At 46.7% G+C, this 7877-nt stretch overlaps 1 long non-coding RNA gene across 1 annotated transcript; it reads left to right on the forward strand.

The window, feature by feature from the left end:
- The first annotated feature begins 131 nt into the window (after positions 1–131).
- LOC123926865 lies at positions 132–6132 on the forward strand. Its single transcript, XR_006815317.1, has 3 exons — positions 132–238; positions 4336–4388; positions 5193–6132. It is a non-coding gene; the product is annotated as an uncharacterized LOC123926865 (long non-coding RNA).
- The last annotated feature ends 1745 nt before the right edge of the window (positions 6133–7877 follow it).

Here is a 7877-nt window from a genome sequence, read left to right on the forward strand (position 1 = left end):
GGGCGGCGCCTCCTGCTCCACCTCCTCCTGCTCCTGCTCCTGCTCCCGCGGCGGCGGCGGCGGCGGCTGCTGCTTGAGCGAGATCAACAAGTCGGGGCTGAGCTTCGGCTCTGCGCTGGCTGCGATTCTGTCCCGCACTTCGGAGCGCCGGGAGTCGGGCACCGAGGCGGGACGGCGCCACCTGCGGGTCGGAAGCGTGCGCGCCGCTTAACTCCTGCCTTCCCGGCCCAGCCTCCAGGTGAGGACGGGGGCGGGCTAGGGCTTTGAGAGAAGGAGCTGCACCTGGCGGCCCGGCCCTTCCCACCTGGGCTCCCTTTCCTGGCTGCCGCGCAATCCCGCCTTCCTTTGTCAGGTGAAGAAGGTGGGGGTGAGCGCCTACTCCGTGTGAGGCACTAGGATAAACGGCTGAGAAACAGCTGGGAATCAGACCCAAATGTTTAGTCCTTGGAGAGCTGGCTGGAGACTGACAAAACCCGAGAAAGTCAGAAGATAAGTCCGACGGTGATAAGCGCTGGGGGCATAAGGAAGCAGAGGAGAGGGATTGAGGCGGGGTGGGGGGGGGGGGCAGATTGCAGTTTTAAATAGCCCTTGCTTTCATGAGCTTCCTTGCTAGAATCTCAAATCGAATTCTAGGATGGAATTCTGGATTCTAGTGGAGGAAGGTGGACAATGAAGTCCATCAACAGAGAAATAGGCAACGTGGCAGCTGGTGGCAAGGGCTAAGACGAAAAATAAAGTAGGGTGAGGGGAAGAGAGAGTGAGGGGTCAGCTGGTCTATAGAACCTGGTGATTTATTCATTCGTTCACGTTACCTTGAGCAGCTAGTTATTGAGAGTTTACTGTGTGTCTGACCCTGTGCCAGGCTGGGTAAAAAGTACCATCCTCGGCTGGAGCTTCTGTCTAGGTGAGGAGACAGAATCCAGCAAATAATCTCTAGAAATGAATACAGAACCAAAGGATTTACCTGAAGAGGTGAGCAAGGCTTCCCTAAGGATGCCATAGTTGGGCCTCATGTTCACTTATTTATTCTTTCAAATACGTATTTACTGCTGACAAGTAAATAGGTGATAGGGATACACAGTAAGCACCCTGCTTTGGACGAGAAAGCTGTGGCTAAGCCACAGGGCCCCTTCCCCTCTCTGACCCTTTTCTTCATTTATAAAACAGATTCATTTCCATAGTGTTGCACATAATATTACTATATATACATGTCATGTAATAGATACATATTATATACATAGTATTATGTGTATATATACAATTATATACATACTATTAATATAATATATAGGTACATATATGTATAAATTTTGTATTTATATTTTTATATTTAAAATTTAAAATTTTTATATTTAAATATCTTTTATATTTAAAATATATTTTATATTAAAATATATTTAATAAAATATTATATATATATTATATATTTTAAGTAGGTTCTATGCCCAGCATGGAGCCCAACAACATGGCTTGAATTCATGACCCTGAGATCAAGACCTGAGCTGAAATCAAGAGTTGGGCCCTTAAAAGACTGAGCCACCCAGGTGCCCCAATATTACTATATTTTTTAAAGTCTGTTCACTTTTCATCACCTCCATCATCATGGTCCTTGTCCAAGATGTCATTGTCTTGTGGGTAGAAGCCAGAGATGCTGCTAAACATCCTCCAGGGCACAGGATGGACACTCATGATAAATAATCCTCCTGTTCGGAATGTCAACCGTGCCAAGGTTGAAAACCCCTAGATTAATTGAATAGAAGGCAAAAAGCATTTGCTGATCTGGAAATGCTATTCTCTCAACCACGAATTAGTGAGCACCTACTATATGCCAAACACTACTCTTTTTTTTTTTTTTTAAGATTTTATTTATTTTTTTGACAGAGAGAGAGAGAACACAAGTAGGCAGAGTGGTAGGCAGAGAGAGAGAGAGAAGCAGGCTCTCTGCTGAGCAAGGAGCCTGATGCGGGACTCGATCCCAGGACTCTGGGATCATGACCTGAGCCGAAGGCAGTCTCTTAACCAACTGAGCCACCCAGGCGTCCCCCAAACACTACTCTTAAACACTGGAGATAGAGTGAGAAGAATAAAACAAGCAATCACCAGGCTCTTGGACTTATATTCCGGGGGGGAATACAGTTAGTAAACAAGTTAAATAAAGAAATCTGATCACTTAGATTGTGATAAATGCCACAAGTAAACAAGAGGAAGTGCAGAGCGTATCTGGGAGAGGCGCCAGCAGGTTGTCAGACGGGAAGTCTTCCAGGAGGAGGTGATGTATCTAAGCTCAGAACCTCAGGGCAAGGAGAGGACAACCATGTGAAGTTCTGAGGAAGGGGTATAGGCGGGGGAGCCAATGAAAGCCAAGGCTGTAAGGTAGAAATGACCTTGGGAAGGGAGGTTAGAGAGGTAGACCGGACTAGGCCATGCAGAGCCTTGTTGGAATTTTATTCTCAAGGTTATAAGGAATGAGTTTGAGTTTTTTCTAATCCTGATGGGAAGCCATGACAGAGTTTTTAAGTAGGGAAGTCCCACATGCTGATATATTTTGCGAGGTGAGCAGCTGTGTGCGTTATGGAGTACTGGAGGGGACAAAGATGACAGCAGGAAGACCCCTCATGAGGCATCCGCAGCTGCCAGGGCCAGAGGTGAAGGGCTGAGACTGGGATGGTGGTGGTGGAGATGGCTAGGCAAGGTCACAGTCACAAGGCTCCGGCAAGAGATTGATTCTTCCCCAAGCCCGCGGCTAGGGCTAGATATTTCTTGTCGTTTGGATTCTTTCCTCTGGGTGGCCCAAGTCCTGCAAAGTTGGGTTCCAGATTTAGATAAAGAACATGTAGATACATCTGGATCTTGGAAGTACAGACAGTGGGAATAGCTCTGTCTCTCTCCGTTTCCCCAGGCTCTGCATAGCATGCAGCTGAGAATTTTTACTTTCTGAATGAAAAGACTATAACTATTTCAAAACATCTCACCTTCATTTCCTAGAATTTTCTGCCATCATAAGACGAGAGACTTAAAAGCAATTCAGGGGGAAAGTACAGCCCAGAGGTGGAGATACTGAGTCCTGACAATGTCATTAGAGTTTCTGGATCTAGTTGTGCCCCAAGGCATTGCCCTCTGGGTTTTCCAACTCTGTGAGCTAGTAAATTCTCCCTTTTTATCTAACCCAGATTGAATTGTGATGTTTTCCTTTATGTCCCAAAGAGTCCAACTGATAACAATTCTTTCTCCACAAACCAAAAGTTTACCATCTCCTTATAATGTACTTCTAAGAAACAGGGGAAAAGCAAATGAACTTATAGGAAACAGGGCAAAAAGAAGAATAAAATTCAGAATGTTTTACAGAGAAGCGCCCCCCCCCCCCACCGTAAGTGTTCAAGTATAACCATGTCATTTTATAGACGGGAAAAATTAACAGCTCACCAAGGAGAACAACACCCCAAAAGTCAACCAGAGAGGGGGGCAGCTGAGGGCTGGTTCCAGGTCACAAACCATATCTACTCAGGCCCTCTCGGCAGACTTCCTGCCAAGAGGTGTTGAGATTTTTTACCTGAGGCTGAGTGATACCAAGTTAACCCAATTCACACCTATAAATACAAGTGAATCCCTTCTCAACTGTGGTAGCAAGAGATGTATCCGCTTGAAGTCAGTTTTTTCCTTCTTAAACTCCATAATACCAACTATCACTTCCTTATAATCCCACTGAGTGTCCTCAAGTTTCTTGGCACTTCCAGGCACTGAACAAGAAGTTCCCCTCTCCCCCCTCTCTCACAGACCCCTGGGAAGGAATAGCTGCTTTATGAGGTAGTTTCCAGGACACCCAAAGGCTCAAGGGAAATCACTGACATCTCTGAGTGGAGGTCACTCAGGACAACTCCTCTTTGCTGGGGCCTTGCCCAAAATTCCGGCAGCCCCAGGGGATTTTCCATCAGCTTGGACTCCAGTCTTCTCGCCTGCTTCTCTTTTGTCACACCCGATAATAATAATCATAATCACAAATAAAATGGGGCTCCTGGTAAAATCTATCCCCCAGAGTTGCTGGGGAGTCTAACGAGATAATACATACGTATGGGTGCTTAGCACCCATGCCTAACACTAGGAAGTACACGCTCATATACCATAGTAGCAACAGCCACAATAGTAACAGCCAACACTGAGCGGTTACTCTATACCAGACACTGTACTAAATGCTTTGCATGTATCTGACCTCATTTAAGATTCTTTCAAGCTCTCTCACCCTTGGGCTGACTATTCTAATATAAAGACCTATTTGCTGTTGGATGATCCTTGAGTGACCCGATGTCTGATTCTAGTATCCATCCCATTCTATTCTAGCCTGATGGACTTCATCAAGCCCTGGGTCTCCTGGACCAGCTTCCTGGTAAAGGGTGAGCCCAGTTCTCTTACCAACTCAAATATTTATCCGTTCTTCTTCCATCTTTTGCCCAGCACCTACCCATCAATCCAGCCATCTATTCAATCATCCATATACTATCCAACCACATAGCCATCAAATTATCCAGCTGTCCACCCAACCATTTATCTACCCACTTATCTATCAATCTATGTACTCACGCAACCATCTTTTTTTCCATTCATTCACATATTCTCTCCACTACTCATCTTTCCACCCATTCATACACCCACCATTTATCCATCCGCTACCTATTCGTTTATTTACCCATTCATCTACCTACTCACCCATATACCCAATTACCTACCCACCTACTTACTCATCCACGTATCCATCCACCTGTCCATGCATCTACTTACTTACTCATTCTTCCCCCCAAAACAGTTATCCAGACCAATATTCATGCATCCGTCCACCGCTCACCTACGCCCTCATCTGTCCACCCATCCATCCACCCACCCACTCACTGGCCATCACTCTCTTGGCCATCACTCACTCATCTTCTACCTACCATTTTAGAGTTGTTATTACATGTGTTGCTCTGTGGTAAGCTCCAGCTCCCTCCCTGGGAGGAATCATGGGTGCCCCCGAGGGTCCCACAGAAGGAGATAGTAAGCCTGCACATAGTCCATCAAACCGCTTTGTAGCCTGGACTTGGCCAAAGCCATCAACTCCCAGGGTCTGCAGCCAAAAAATGATGAAATACAGGGCATGGATGGATTGAGGCATGAGCTTCCAGCAAAGCAATTAAAAGTAAAGTAATATTTCTTCCCCACAGATGGCCTGGGAACTCCAAGATGTGATGGAAAAGGAGCAAGTCAGCAAAAGGAGGAAATCAAAGCTACAGAGATCGGGAGCAAATGAACTGATTCCTATAACATTTCATTGACATCCAGCTCCCCTGCCCTTTGGGAACTGATATCTTTTCTACCTTCTCTCCACGGCCCTTGTCCACCTCTTCCTGGTCTCATCTGACTCTTCTCTGATCTTCCTCCCCTAGTTTTATCCTTCCTCTAACCCAGCCTCACCACAGCTACCAGGGTAGGCTTTAAACAGAAGTCTGGCCATGTCACTCCCCTGCTGATAAACCTTCATGACTCCTTGCCATCCAGGATAAAAGACAAACTCACCCACAATGAGAAAAAGACCACTTGTTCCCTTAGTGTGTATTTCCTGAGCACCTACTATGTGTCAAGCTTATGTTGCATGCTGGGAATGAGGGAGTAGTAAGCTAACCTTCACTCCTGGAGATCACATTCAACCGGGAGGCATAAACAGAGACATTTAAAAATAATCTGATATTGATAACCACTGAGAAGGAAATAAGAAAAGTATGAATGTCAGAACAACAGAAAGGAGGGAGGAGGAATGCTACAGGTGAATGGTGAATCAGAGTAATCAGCAAGCCATGAAAGAGCAAAGGGAAGGGCATTCCAAGCTAAAGGTAGAAGGGAGAGCAGGTTCAAAGGCCCTGGGGTAGGAGGGTTGAAGGAGATGGAAAGTGGTGGGTATGGCTGTAGCAGACTAAGTGAGGAGGGCAAGAGGGGTCCAAGAAGGAATAGGAGAGAGAAACAGAGAAGGAGAAAAATTACATAGGGGAGGGCTGTGGAGAGGTGTTTGGATTTTATGTCAAGAGCCTTGGGGAGGGGTGCCTGGGTGGCCCAGTGGGTTAAGCCTCTGCCGTGGGCTCAGGTCATGATCCCAGGGTCTTGGGATCAAGCCCCGCTTCCGGCTCTCTGCTTGGCTGGGAACCTGCTTCCTCCTCTCTCTCTGTCTGCCTCTCTGACTACCTGTGATCTCTCTGTCAAATAAATAAATAAAATCTTAAAAAAAAAAAAGAGCCTTGGAGAGTCTTAAGCAGGGAGTAGCTGGTTTGATTTTTACCTTTAGGATGTAAAAGAGTGTTTTAAAGACTTCTGAGTTCTCAGTTTCTGCTGTGGCCTCAGAGTCTTCCAAACTGAGGACAATTGTGACAAGTCCCCTCCCTCAAGGGAGAGTGACGGCCCCTCTGATACAGGGCCAGCCCCAGATGGGCTTTGCATCCCCTGCCCATCATCCCCTCCACAGAGATGGGGAGGCATCTGATGGCATTTTGGGTTTGGGGAGACAGTTGCCAGAATTCTAACTATTTCGTCTTTCTCACATAGAGCAGGTCCTAGGGGAGGTCCCAGGGCAAGAGGACAGCATGCCACCAACTCTCCCCACTCAGCACCGTCTTTCACACACACACACACACACACACACACACAACCTCTGGAGCAACCAGAGGGAAGGGTAGCTGCCACACCACCTCTGGTCTCCTGTATCTGGATGGAAAGGCAAGAACTGTCTGCTGTATTGAATGGAAACATCTTATATGTAAAAAATATGTCACTGTCTTACTTGAGAGGTCTATCACAGCCAAGTTCAATCCCACCAGACCTGCCTCCATGCCTCCATGCCCCTTTATAAATGAGGAACCTGATGTGAGGGACATTTACCTTGGGAAATTACTTTTTCATCTAAGATTGGAGAGAAAAAAACAATTTTCTTTTTATCTTCCCCAAATCTAATTCATTTCACCTCTTCATTTTTGTATTAAAATAAATGCAGGGACACCTGGATGGCTCAGTTGGTTGAGGGTCTGCCTTTGGCTCAGATCATGATCCCAGAATTCTGGGACAGAGCCCTACCCCAAGCATGCCGTAGGTCATGTGGTCCCCTTTGCTGCCTTCTCAGCGGGGAGTCTGCTTCTCACTCAGCCCCTCCCTCTGCTCATGCACTCTTTCAAACAAAATCTTAAAAAAAATGTCTTTTTTTTTTTAAAGATTTTATTTATTTATTTGACAGAGAGAGAGAGAGAGAGAGATCACAAGTAGGCAGAGAGGCAGGCAGAGAGAGAGAGAGGGAAGCAGGCTCCCTGCCGAGCAGAGAGCCCGATGCGGGACTCGATCCCAGGACCCTGAGATCATGACCTGAGCCGAAGGCAGCGGCTTAACCCACTGAGCCACCCAGGAGCCCTCAAACAAAATCTTTAAACAAAACCAAACCCCAAATGCATATGTTATAGTGAAGGACAGAGAACATCCAGTGAATTTTTCAGACGATTTTTTTCTGTTTGTCTTACTTTGGGTTGTGAGCCTCCTCCCCAAGGTCCTCTATGGGCATCTTGGCCCTCTTTTGCCTACAGGAGGATTGTTGATAGATCCCGAACAGTCTTAGGAGGCAGAGAGGACTGCCCTCAACTCTTGCGGCTACTAACTAGCCACGTGATCTCGGGCAAGCCACTTCATCTCTCCGACCATCAGTTTCTCCATCTGTAAAAATGGGTCATAATATACAGAGGAACGCTGGCCCTGTGACGGATTCTAAAGGCCCCGTCCCAAAGCAGGCACACAGTAGGTCCTCTGTGCTCTCTTCCCAGAATCCAGCCCTGCCGTCGCGGACAGGGCCGACTGTCAACCTGAATCACACTCAGAGGCAG

The sequence above is a fragment of the Meles meles genome, chromosome 16 (genome assembly GCF_922984935.1).
Source record: "Meles meles chromosome 16, mMelMel3.1 paternal haplotype, whole genome shotgun sequence".
NCBI classification, from domain to species: domain Eukaryota; kingdom Metazoa; phylum Chordata; class Mammalia; order Carnivora; family Mustelidae; genus Meles; species Meles meles.